Below are 12984 nucleotides of genomic sequence, written 5' to 3'. Positions count from 1 at the left end.
TCTTGAAATTCGATTATCTTGAAACGGGTTAACTTTTGCCCAGTGTATCCCATGGTCAAAGTCCCTATTGACCTATACTATCACCTCATGAAAGGATGCGGTCTACTTACAAGTAACCATCACCACTCACCACTTCATTAAAGTTGCCTCAAAAGGGCTTCAGCGTGTTGGCTTCGGCCCCACGTTAGCTTTCCAAAAATCCGGGACTCTACCTTAAGTCCCGTGGTCTGGTAAAGGACCCCCAAATACAGGAATGAATTTTAAGCAGTGCGCAAAAAAAAACTGGTGGTCCAGAATCGTTAACAGAACATATCTGCATCATCAGTAAAATTTTTTTTTTTCATTCTTTTGTCCGCCCTAAAATCAGCAAAATATGGATACCAACTATTCTTACGCGCGCCGAGCGGAGCTCGTGTCAGTAAACCGGTTTCGCGTTGCCGCCGTGCACACTATGACGACTGTGACCGTACTATCGGTTACAAAATAAACATCTTTCGATATCAATAACTTTTCTTTTTTGTACTAAAACACTACAAAATAAAATATACGTATCTAAAAAACTTATTTAACTATAAGTTGACAAAGTATGCGCACTGGATAAAATTCATTCCTGTATATGAATACTGTCATGTCTTCTTTGCATCATGGGTTCGTAGTTGCGATATGGATGGCGAGCTACCCATTAATTCAAAGTAGAAAGCTTATACTAGTTGAATATTAAGAAAAGTATGCATGGTCTGTGTGAAAGACTATATGGTTAGAAAATAGGTAGGTAAGTGATGAAATGGCTGATAGAGTAATGTATGCTTAGAGCCAATAGCCCTGTTTATTGATGCTGTCAATAGATTACCTGATGCTTCCGAATCAATATTTTCAGATAGATAAAGTTTATTTTGTGAATGACAAATATTTGTAGTTTTAGGTACTACAGATGATAAAGTCTTCATAAAGTTATCTTCGTTAAGCTATTCACATTATAAAATAAAAAAATAACTTTACAAATCGGTCCAGTTGTCTCTGAGTGAACATACAAAAAAACCGGATGAATTGAGAACCTCCTCCTTTTAGGAAAGTCGGTTGAAAATAGTTTTTCACAATATTTGTAATGAACTAACTAATGATAGAAGAGTATGGAAGAAGATTATGCCAGGCTGACTCCGAATAAAATTGTTACGATAAATGATGACGATGATATAGACTATTTTAAAGCTCAGAGATTGTATTTACATGATTGATAGACTGATGCTACTCAGTAGCAGTGATTACAATTCCAACGTTAGAGGCCGTCGGGTGGATTTGAGAAAACTCTGACACCAGGGCTTGCTAGGTAATTAAGCCTGCAGCTCACACGATAAGAAGAAGATTGTCTGATGTGCCTTGGAAAGTGTCTTAAAGTCTTTTTATTCTAGTCATGAGTGAATAGTTTACTTTTAAGCAAGCGTGCTTTATTTTCGATCACATTATTGCTTACCAATAGATGAGATAGTAGTCATACACGAGCCTATCTTCAATGCAAAATAGGTACTTTTTTCAAAAATATCAAACTAACTTCAATGTCATACCCTTAACCTTCTCCTACGTCCGACGAATACTGTACTGAAAACCGTTTCAAAGTCGGTACAGTCAAACGCGAGATAATCGGGCAAACATACATACATTTTTTCTTTTTTTAAAGTCAGTTAAAATGAGAGTTGAGCATGGAAGATGAAGACATGCTGCGTCGAACTCAAATAAAACTGGGATAAAGGCAGGAGGATGATGATGATGATATTTAAAAAGTTTTGTCGCATTTGAAATCAAGTTTTAACCAAAAATACTTACAATAAAGTTCTTATAAACAAAGATACGAATGTTAATCATTAGTTACTTGAACAGCTTCCATATAATTTCGCCTTTTATAAGAAAATAGTACACTATCTTTGATTCTAGATAGCTGACATCTTCGAGGCGAGGAGATGGGCTGACGAAGACTAATCTATTTTCTCTTTTATTTATTTTTGTATTTTCTTTTCGCTTTTGCTTGTTATTATTTTTTTACATATATTATATATATGTGTAGGTAAATGGTTAGGGCCGTAGGGACATTAGGAGTAGACTTAAAGAGAAAATAAAAAAAAAGCAGGTTAATCTGCGCAGCCGTGATACGTCATTGCTGGTCAGATTAACTTGTATGTGTAATAATGTTTATTTCTTTCAGGCCCTCTCAAAACTCCCCAGTTTGAAACTCATCATGTATGTTCGTATTTTTATTTGCGGGTGTCTGTCATCTGATGGATAATTATTTTTTTCATATGATATATAGGCCATTGGTCAATTCAGCCACAAAAACAAATGCTTGTGACACTTACAAAGATATTAAAATTATTTTTTCTACTTCACTTCTTTTTATGAAGTGTCGTTAAAATAGTTGTGGTGGCCTAGTGGGTAAAGAACCAACCTCTCGAGTATGAGGGTATGCGTCAGGCAAGTACCAATGCAACTTTTCTAAGTTTGTACGAGTATGTACTTTCTAAGTGTATCTTGGACACCAATGACTGTTTTTCGGATGGCACGTTAAACTATAGGTCCCGGCTGTCATTGAACATCCTTGGCAGTCGTTACGGCTACTCAGAAGCCTGAAAGTCTGTAAACCAGTCTTACTAAGGGGTATCGTGTTGCCCTGGTAACTGTGTTGAGGAGATCAGATAGGCTGTCGCTCCTTGTGGCACACTGGTACTCAGCTGTATCCAGTTAGACTGGAAGCCGACCCAAACATAGTTTGGAAGATGAAGATGTGATGAATCTCTTTTTATTTCAACTCTTCTATGGCGTTCCTTCTGGAAGAGATTTCTTAAGAAATAATATACTATTTTAGTTCTTGTCTCATGAACTGTTCATCTGCCTCGTTGGTCTAGCTGTCGCAAGTGCGGCTGCTGAGCACGAGGTCTCGGGTTCGATTCCGGGGTCGGGCTGAAACCGCTTTGTTTGTTTTAAAAACTTTTACAAAGCAGACTGGAGCCTGGAAGTTGGTGACTGATACATCCGTAAATCGGAGAGCAAGGAAACGTACCTGATCTCTCTCGGGTCGGATTACCGTCCCTGTCCCATCGGACAATGAGAGTGAAGGAATAGTGAGTGCACCCGTGTCCAAGCAAATGCGCCTGCACTATAATATGTCCTGCGCTGTTGGCTAATCTCCTTATATGAGAATAGCCGCCGTAGTCGATAATCGGCTAGGAGGATATCATCATCACATGAACTATATAAATAAATAAATACAAGCAATTTCACAGTCTTCTATCAAAAATGCTGTTTGACCAATGGTGATCATATCTTGTTACTTTACGATAGAGTTTCTTTTCGGTTCTTTTCCATAGAACCAACTTAAACCGGACAACTAGTGTGGCGTTTCATAAGAGCCTGCAAAGGCTTATTTGAATTTTAACGCTTATTGAGCTGGATCTTCGGTTTTCCTTTCTGCAATTCTTGATAACTGCAATACTAACTGAATCAAGTTACCAGTCTGTAGGCATATATGTACTGCGATTAGTGCGCAGTAACTGGCCAAGTGAACGGTTCTCTCTGGGGATTTACTCGAAATAAATCCGGTATTCGAAAACCATGTTTACTTAACCCTTGAACCAGCAACCAGAAGAGGCAAAGAGGAGACTACCAGACTAGGTGATAAAGGCGTTGCAACTTTCCATTCCTGGTCGAAGATCTAGAAGCCTCCCCAAGAGTAGATGGTGGGATGTAGAGGTGAAAGGCATGAAGGAGTGTCAGGAGTCTGAGAGCGATGTCATAGATAAAGCGAAGTGGAGAAAAATTAGGAAAGCTGACCCCACTACCATGTAGATATATAGCAGAAAAGATACCTTAAATCCCTATAGTTGTGACCCTGAATGCAAGTTATACAATTTTTTTGTGAATGTGTTAACATTTTTAGTGTCCCGTTAGCGTGAAGTTTGTAAGTACAGTACGATATTGTATGTACATAGTTCACACAACCACGAGTGTTATGTCATTACGGGAGGCGAGGAACGTTACTGTCTTCGCCCTCACCCGCCTTCTTTGAACCCGATTTTTTTTTGTAATACCAAAAATCGTTGACAGATCTAGTATAATCTTTTACAAAGCAGCCCGGAGCCTGCCATGAAGTACGAAGGCGCCGGGGTGGTGTCGGATTATCGTCTCATCGCGCTATGAGAGTGAAGGAATAGTGAGTGCACCTGTATCCAAGCAAATGTGCGTGCACTATAATATGTCCTGCACACCTGGCTGATCTCCTTATATGAGAACAGCCACTATGATGGATAATCAGTTAGGAGGACATCATTATCATTTTGTTAATTTACTGTGGATTAGTAACAATTATCAAATATAATAAGAAGCCACATAAGTTGCCTAATGTTATCATATTACATTTTGTTGCTCCACAAAAGTCAACTGCGAAGTATGAATGGTTTGGACATTTACTACGCACTGGTCAAAGCAAACGATTCTCTCTGAAATTGATACAAAATAAATCCGGTATTTCACACCGTGTTTCAGACAACCTTTAACCAGAGGAGACAGAACTCAATTAGTTATCTCATACTAACCTCGAATTTTTACTGCTCTTACTACCAAAAAGGTTAAACAGCCGTTCGTCATGTGTTGGAATGTTAAGCATGGGGAATATTCTTAACACGTGTTGAATGTCTGTTTAACTTTTTTTGTAGTACTTAACGTGTTTCTTGTGTAAAGTCTATTTTATGGTTTAGAAACAGCCACACTGGTTAACCAAAGGCACATTCGGTAAATGTAATGTCGAGTTTCTTCGTGTTAGGGAAGGCACGTTAAATTGGTGGGTCCCGGCTGTCATTTGAATATCTTTATAAGATGTTACAGATAGTCAGAAGCCAGTATCTCTGGCAATCAGTCTTACCAAGGGGTATAGAGCCCTTTCTCTTTCTGTCGCTTAGAACTGCCATTTGCTAGACCGAGACAGATTAAGTGATAGCGATCGCCTCGAGGATTCCGCCGCGTGCTATCGCATTATGCTCTATCTCGGTCTAGCAAATAGCAGTTCTAAGCGATAGAAAGAGAAAGGGCGACGGAAAAGGGCGATTCTGTGCTGCCAGATGTGGTCCACCCCTTACTGCGCACTGGTCCGAGTGAACCTTTAACCAGAAGAGACAGAACCCAATTAGCTATCTCACACTAACCTCGAATTTTTACTGCTCTTACTACCAAAAAGGTTAAACAGCCGTTCGTCATGTGTTGGAATGTTAAGCATGGGGAATATTCTTAACACGCGTTGAATGTCTGTTTAACTTTTTTTGTAGTAGATTTTGATACTTTTCAAAATTGTGGGTTCAAATACAAGCATACATGTATTTCAGGTGTCTCTCTGAGTCCACTACGATGATCCCAAAAACTTTTTATTTTATTTTGAAAATTAAACGCTTTTTCCGTTTTGTAGCGGTGAGCCTGTTGCCATGATGACCTCATAGTGAGTGGTCTTCGAAGGAGATACTTAATGGTACCGGCATAGGATGTGAAGAGTAATTATCCGTACTTCCATCTTCTTATCTTCTCTTATATAGATATGTTAACAAATAAATGCCACTTTTCGTTGAAATTTTATAACTCAAGAACGGTTTCACCTATCCTTTTTCGGACTATATAAGTAAATGGTATAAATTGAAGTTAAGCCATTTTTCGAGAAAGGCATAGGATCTTTTATCTAGGTGCACGGAGCAGTTCTCTGAAGACGTCGGTGAAACCACTGGTGAAAGCTAGTTTAATAATATTTTTAACTAATCTATCTACAATATTTTCAGAGAATCATCATCTCCCGAGCATTTTCCCAACTATATTGGGGTCGGCTTCAAGTCGGACTGGATGCAGCTGAGGACCAGGGCATTCGGAGCGAACAATAAAACGGCATAAACTGAATTTCAAGCCATTACTAATAATACCACTTGATCATTGTAAGTATTTATTAACAAAGAATTAATAGTTTCATATTTGTATAGGCCAGTTTTTAAATCATCAGCTAACTTCTATCCGAGGAATAAATATGGCGGTTTGACATATATATTCTCTATACAGAAGCTGTCAAAACACTGATGTGTACATTTCTGTAACTATTTTGATAATAAACTTATTATTTATTATTTAAACGTCAAACATCTTCTTTACGTAAAAGTTATCTGACGACTGAAAAATCAGGCCCAAATCTTATAGGAAAGTAATTTTCTATATTTTTTTTCTATTTGACAGATGATAAAAGAAGATTAAAATATGGTAAAGGAAATAGCCAGAACCCTCAAGCAAACCTTCGACAACTCTCAATAAATATACCAAAGATTAACCGACAAGAAAAACAAATGATGTATGCTAAATGGGCCCAAAGAAAATAAATAAACATAAGTTCCATACTCTTACATCATCATCTGCCTAGCCTTTTCCCAACTATGTTGGGGTCGGCTTCCAGTCTAACCAGATGCAGCTGAGTACCAGTGTTTTACTCACTCTCACTTTGGTAAAAGGGAGAAAGAAATGAGAATGGGAGTTGAATTGATGGTTCAAAATGTTTTGTCATGTTGGCTATTTCTATCATTAAACTGCTTGAAATTCACCAAATTATCACCATGAAAAACCTAAAGATACAAGGTAAATTAATACTAATACTGTAATTAATATTATAAATGTTAAAGTAAAGGACAATGGGCAGATTGGTATACCCCACCAATAGCAATGTCATATATATCATTGGATAGGCCTTTTTATGTAGAACAACATTTATTATGACAGCTTTGCTGAAATGTTTGTCCGTTCTGAGATATAGATCAAAAACTGTGCAAAAGTTAGAACTAAGTAATCTATTGATAACTCAAGTTTTTAAAGGAAAATCTAAGTACTACCAAGTGTAAGTCTTGTAAGTGCTACCTGCTGTGCCCGTTAGGGTCCATAATTGTTACTATTATGTAGCATTCAACCTTTTATTGTATCAACTGGATTTTGGGCGTAATGAGAAACCGCACCAATAGCAAAGTCATATATATCGTTGAATAGGTCTTTTTAATTGGAACAATATTTACTATGACAGCTTTGTTCTATTGTTTGTCCGTTATAAAAGGTTGAAATGCTACATACCTAATAGTAACAATTATGGACCCTAACGGGCACAGCAGGTAGCACTTACAAGACTTACACTTGGTAGTACTTAGATTTTCCTTTAAAAACTTGAGTTATCAATAGATTATTTAGTTCTAACTTTTGCACAGTTTTTGATCTATATCTCAGAACGGACAAACATTTCAACAAAGCTGTCATAGTAAATATTGTTCTACATAAAAAGACCTATCCAATGGTATATATGACATTCCTATTGGTGGGGTATACCAGGTCCCATATATTTGTGCCCATTGTCCTTTGTCTATCTGTTAAACTTTAGCGGCAAAACTACATACATTGGACCACAGAGACAACAATTTATCAAAAAAGAAGAACAAAAATAAAAACGGTTTGTCAAACTGCTGAGCCTTATCTTACTATCTAAGAAACATCGTTGGCAATGGTAACAAACCAGCTAGTATTTGCAAAAAAATATTCCAATCAGTGGTGGCAAACCAGCTATTTGTAAAAAAATACCGCATTGAAATCAGTTCTTCCAAAGACAAACATTAGGTATGGGTAGATGCGGAAGGGACTTAAAACACCCCTCTTTTTAGTGGGTGGTTACTAAAAATCCTGTTTTTTTCACCTATTTCAGTTCCAGACCAGTCCAGATCAGAGAGAGATGTGAGATGAAACCAGTTGGAAAAAGCAAAAGGAAGGATTACACACGATAATGTCAGTATCATTTCATAGACGCCGCTCGCTGCTGAGTAAGCTATGAGGGAATAAGAATCTTTAGTTAATATAATATTTAGATGAGGATAAATACAAACTAAACTCCATTATTAACTTGATTAGAATGACAACCACAAATCTTACGTATAATCTCATTGGTCTAGTTATCGCATAGTGCAACTGCTGTGTGTAAAGTCTCGGATTCGATTCCCGGGTCGGGCTGAAGCTTTGTAAGTTTTAGAAACTTTCACAAAGCAGCCCGGTGTCTGGATGTTGGTGATTGATACACCCGTGCATCGGAGTACGTTAATGTCGGTGCTACCCTTGATCTCTCTCCGATCGTGTTGGAATACCATTCATGGGGCTATAAGAGTGATGGTATAGTGAGTGCACCTGTGTCCAAGCAAAAGCTTGTGCACTATGATGTGTCTTGCGCAGTTGGCTTTATAAGAGACCAGCATTTATTTGACTGCCTCGTTGGCCTAGTGGTCGCAAGCGCGGTTCCTGGTCTCGAGGTCTCGGGTTCGATTCCCGGGTCGCGCCGAAATCGCTTTGTGGGTTTTCTTAAGCTTTCACAAAGCAGCCCGTAGTCTGGAAGTTGGTGATTGATTCACCCATGCATCGGAGAACGTGTAAATGTCGGTGCTGCGCCTGATCTCTCTCCGGTGGTTTCGGATTGTCGTCCCATCGCGCCGTGAGAGTGAAGGAATAGTGAGTGCACCGTAGTCCAAGCAAATGTGCGTGCACTTTAGTATATCCTGCGTAGCCGGCTGATCTCTTTATATGAGAACAGCCCCCGTGGCTGATACAGCTAGGATGCCGTGATGACTACCTACACTATGTCAGCCCAATATGCCGCGAATATATTTATATAATATGTTAATCCACTTTTATGCATATGCAACAGGGGGGAGGGAGGGTGGGACCCCTGTTGCATATGCATATGCAAGAGAGTAGGATTGCATCCTGTTGCATCCTACCTCGATTAATTCTTTCGTGGAATAATTCTTTGCTGACATTTATTTAATGTCATGTGATTCCGCCAAGTAACTGATTCCATAATTAACATAGTATCGGTTTTCTCAAATTCTCTTGATGATCTTTTTCGTGAGAAATCATCAAATGACCCATCCAGCTGGGTGCTGTAAGGGAGTGTCAGACTCTTACTGACTAAAACCCACCATGTTCCTTCTTAAGCCCTCTATATACCAGGGCCGCGGTAACTCTTCCGAACAATACCGCAGCTCCGGCGGTCTTTGGCCCAGGTGGATCCCAGTGGCGTTTCTTTGATGAGCATGCGTCACTGGTACTGGTCTGTCGTCTTTTAGGAGGCGTTAGGACGATGAGCCACCCGTAACTCACGGCCCACAGACCCACGCCTACGGTGGCCGGGAGTCGTCTGTCGACACCTGGCACCCGTGGTGTTTGCGTCCACCGTAGCGAATGGGATGAACAATTCTCATTTACTCCACCACCTCCTTCTCTAGTTGTGTCTCCGTCTATGTTTCTTCACAGAAGGAGGGCATCCCATTCCCTCTCGCCCCGGACAATGGCCTGAACCCGAGGCAGGGTGCGAGAGTGTCGTAAGACCGCCCGCTGTGTGTTACTGGGGTTTTCCCCTGGCGCATTACCTCCTCACACCAGTCTTACAGGCACGAGAGGATCCTGGTTTCCAGCTCCCACTGTGGCAATCCGGCGAGAAGACCCGTTGTCTCGCTGGAGATCAGGCGGTACCTCCGAATTAGCTCAAACGTCACAAATAGTCGATGAATTTCCACTGGCTTTGCAGACGAGTCCCAGGTACTTTCTCACCCGCTTATATGAATCCCTCCCCCAAAACTGGGGATCCTGAAGGTGGTATTCCGAGGCCCATGAAAGCACTTGGCCTCGGACTTGTGCAAGGCCACCTCCAGCCCTAGTAGCCGGATCCTCTTGATGACTCGCGTCATTATGTCAGTCGCCTCCTGGTGTGACCTCCCTTGTGCCAGTACCAGCATGTAGTCAGCGAAGGAAACTACACTGACACCGCTAGGAAGGTCGGTGCGCAGCACCCAAGTCATACCCAATGCTCCAAAACCGCAGCCCCAGGTCCGCCTGATGGCCTCTGAATTCTAAAAACTGCTGCTGAGTAGCATTCGGGGACGCCGGCTTTTCGTGCCCTCCAAGGCACTGTGGTGTAACACCGCTATTTTCCAGATTCCGGGCTGCTTTGTAAAAGCTTCTAAAACTCACAAAGCCATTTAGACCCGACCCGGGTATCGAAACCAAGAAGAACGAAGAATTTAAAATTTCTACTGAAGAGCTATGTCAATCTAATCAAGTAAGTACCAATTTTTTATATATTTTTAAGTCATCATATTACTGTGCTTTTCCCCAGGGTATGTTAGGATGGGCAATCATATAAATATCTATTAACTAAAGATTCTTGTTCCCACGGATTTGTATATAGTTTTTAATTTTTAGTTTGAGACTCAAACACTTAGGTAGGGATAATTTATAACCTAGCCCATTTATAATATGCCTAAATTTCTTGCCAGTACGTTTTTTTATTGAGTAAATAGCTAGAAACAGGCATAAAAATAGGCTAGGTTAGGCTAGGTTGATAGGTAGGACATAAAAAAATCCCTCGTATAAATATTAAAGAAAGTGGATTAGGCCTACGTGGGGATACCACTATAAAAAAAACGCGCCTTCGCTCTACCTCTATGGTGGTGTGGAAAAGAGCGGGAATATTTATTTTTTTATTTATCATATTTATCACTATATTCAATATAATCAAGACGGCTTTTTTATGGGAAATCATCAAATGACTCCCCCAGCTGTGGGTGCAGCGTGAGGGAGTGTCAGACTCTTACTGACTTAAACCCACCATGTTCCTTCTTAAGTCCTTTATGTACCAGCGCCGCGGTGACTCGCGCGAACAATTCCACAGCCTCGATCACTCATAATCAAGATGGCAGCCTGTCACATTTGACAAGCAGACATCTTTAACTGGGCAGTCTTATAGACTGCCTTTTTCCAACTATGTTGGGGTCGGCTTCCAGTCTAACTGGATGCAGCTGAGTACCAGTATGCCACATGGAGCAACTGCCTATCTTACGTCCTCAAATCTGGACAACCGAATACTACTTGGTAAGCCTGGTTGTCAGACTTACTGGCTTCTGACTACCCGTAACGACTGCCAAGCATGTTCAATGACAGCCGTCATCTATAGTATAACGTGCCATCCGAAACACAGTCTGCGCAGCTGAGTACCAGTATATACTAACTAAGTAGATAATATTTTGCGAAAATATGCATTTTAACAGCTATTAAAATACATAAAAACATTAGATACTTAACATTAAATAAGCTTCTCAAAGTCAAAAATATACTTATTTTTAAATGAATTGTACATTTTAAAAATATATCTTAGATTATAATAAAAAGGTCATTATAAAAATTATATAATTATTACACACTAGCTTCTGCAAGCGGTTTCGCTCGCCTCCTGTGGAAACTACTCCACGCATCTGGATATACAGTAGCCCATAGCCTTTTTTTTTAACGACGACGTCAAAAATCATCAAATGACCCCTCCCACTGTGGGTTAGCAGCGGTGAGGAAGTGTCAGACTCTTACTGACTAAAAACCGTCGTGTTCCGTCGTAGGCCTTTTATGTACCAGCGCCGCGGTAACTCGCGCGAACAATCCCGCAGGTAGCCTATAGCCTTAATCGATAAATGGGTTATCTAAGACTAAGAGCATACTGCATACTTAACAGTCGTCCCGGCAGTTGACCCGACGATAAATTTTTTTTAAGAAAATCTTGATTCTAATCAAAGTTTTCAGTCGGTCTGATACCGGCTAAATACCTGATCTTTGTAATGTGCGTACTACCATTCATCTTCATACTGATTTATGAGCCCAAACAAACTATCGGCCGACTAAAAGTTTGCAGTATGCTGAAGATCAAAATCTTTAAATATAAACTTTGTGCAATAACAAAATAAAATTAAAATAATCGTCATTATATTAATTACTATCATTGTATTTAAACGTCAAAAACGTTACTGAAAATATTTTTGACATTGTAAGAACATACTGGTCAATGTACTGATGGTACTGACTAGCAGAAATTATTTCTGGCCAATTCTCACGGTATTTGAAAAAAAAAACTATGATTTTTTTGCGCCCTGAAGACTACTATTTATTTTAAGTTCTAGATTTTTCTATAGTAATCGTTACGGGTAGTCAGAAGTCAGAATGTGTGACAACCAGTCTCACCAAGGGGTATTGGGTTGTTCGGATAATTGGGTTGGGGAGATCAGATAGGCAGTCGCTCCTTGTGGCACACTGGCACTCAGCTGCATCCAGTTAGACTGGAAGCCGACCCCAACATAGTTGCGGGAAAAGGCTCGGCAGTTGATGATGAGGAACTAAAAAGATTAGTTTTGCCGACAGACGGAAGATTTTTGATGTTTATCCTATGAAGATAAATCATTGCTTATTTATATAAAAGCCGCTGTAGTAATTTGTTATTAAATTAATCGTCAAATATGTTACTTGTCTACACCTTGTTTAATCACTTAGGCTAAAGTTCACCGAAAACTTAAGCGCATAAAATAAATATAATTTTGTATATAGCTGTTTTCCCGTGGTTTCACCCGCGTCACGAGGGAACTACTGCCTGTACCGGGATAAAATATAGCCTATGTTACTCGGGAAGAGTGTAGCTTTCCAACAGTGGAAGAATTTTTCAAATCGATTCTGTAGTTTCGGAGGCTTTACCTAGAAAAAAACTCTATCATATTAGTTCAATTTAACCGTTACTTTTCTTTAATCCTATTTTAAATTTTCACGTTTAAGTTTCAAAATAAACAGTTGATTTAAAGAAAAATGGACGTTTATGTTGTTAGTGAACTTGGGCGTTGAATTATTTGCGGAAGTTTTAAAAACCAATACTTATGTATAAATACACGTGTTTGTAATAAATAATAAGATAATCATTGGTAACACCTTAATCATAGGTTTATCAGGTTTTAAAGTAAACAATGTTTTTTCTAGAATCCAAGAACTTGAAGTCGGTTCTTTTGATTAAAGTATTTCGCTAGTTTAATCTTTTTTTAAAAATGGCTTCGCTAAAATTTGTTTTTTGACAAATATCTCTTTTATTTTTCATTC

General features: G+C 39.4%; 1 long non-coding RNA gene across 1 annotated transcript; it reads left to right on the top strand.

Annotated features, from left to right (window-relative positions):
- The first annotated feature begins 6272 nt into the window (after positions 1-6272).
- LOC135119087 (uncharacterized) lies at positions 6273-10443 on the top strand. The gene is made up of 3 exons (XR_010277976.1): positions 6273-6639; positions 7742-7856; positions 10018-10443. It is a non-coding gene; the product is annotated as an uncharacterized LOC135119087 (long non-coding RNA).
- The last annotated feature ends 2541 nt before the right edge of the window (positions 10444-12984 follow it).

The sequence above is a fragment of the Helicoverpa armigera genome, chromosome 29 (genome assembly GCF_030705265.1).
Source record: "Helicoverpa armigera isolate CAAS_96S chromosome 29, ASM3070526v1, whole genome shotgun sequence".
Classification (NCBI taxonomy): domain Eukaryota; kingdom Metazoa; phylum Arthropoda; class Insecta; order Lepidoptera; family Noctuidae; genus Helicoverpa; species Helicoverpa armigera.
This window is presented reverse-complemented; position numbering and strand designations above follow the sequence as displayed.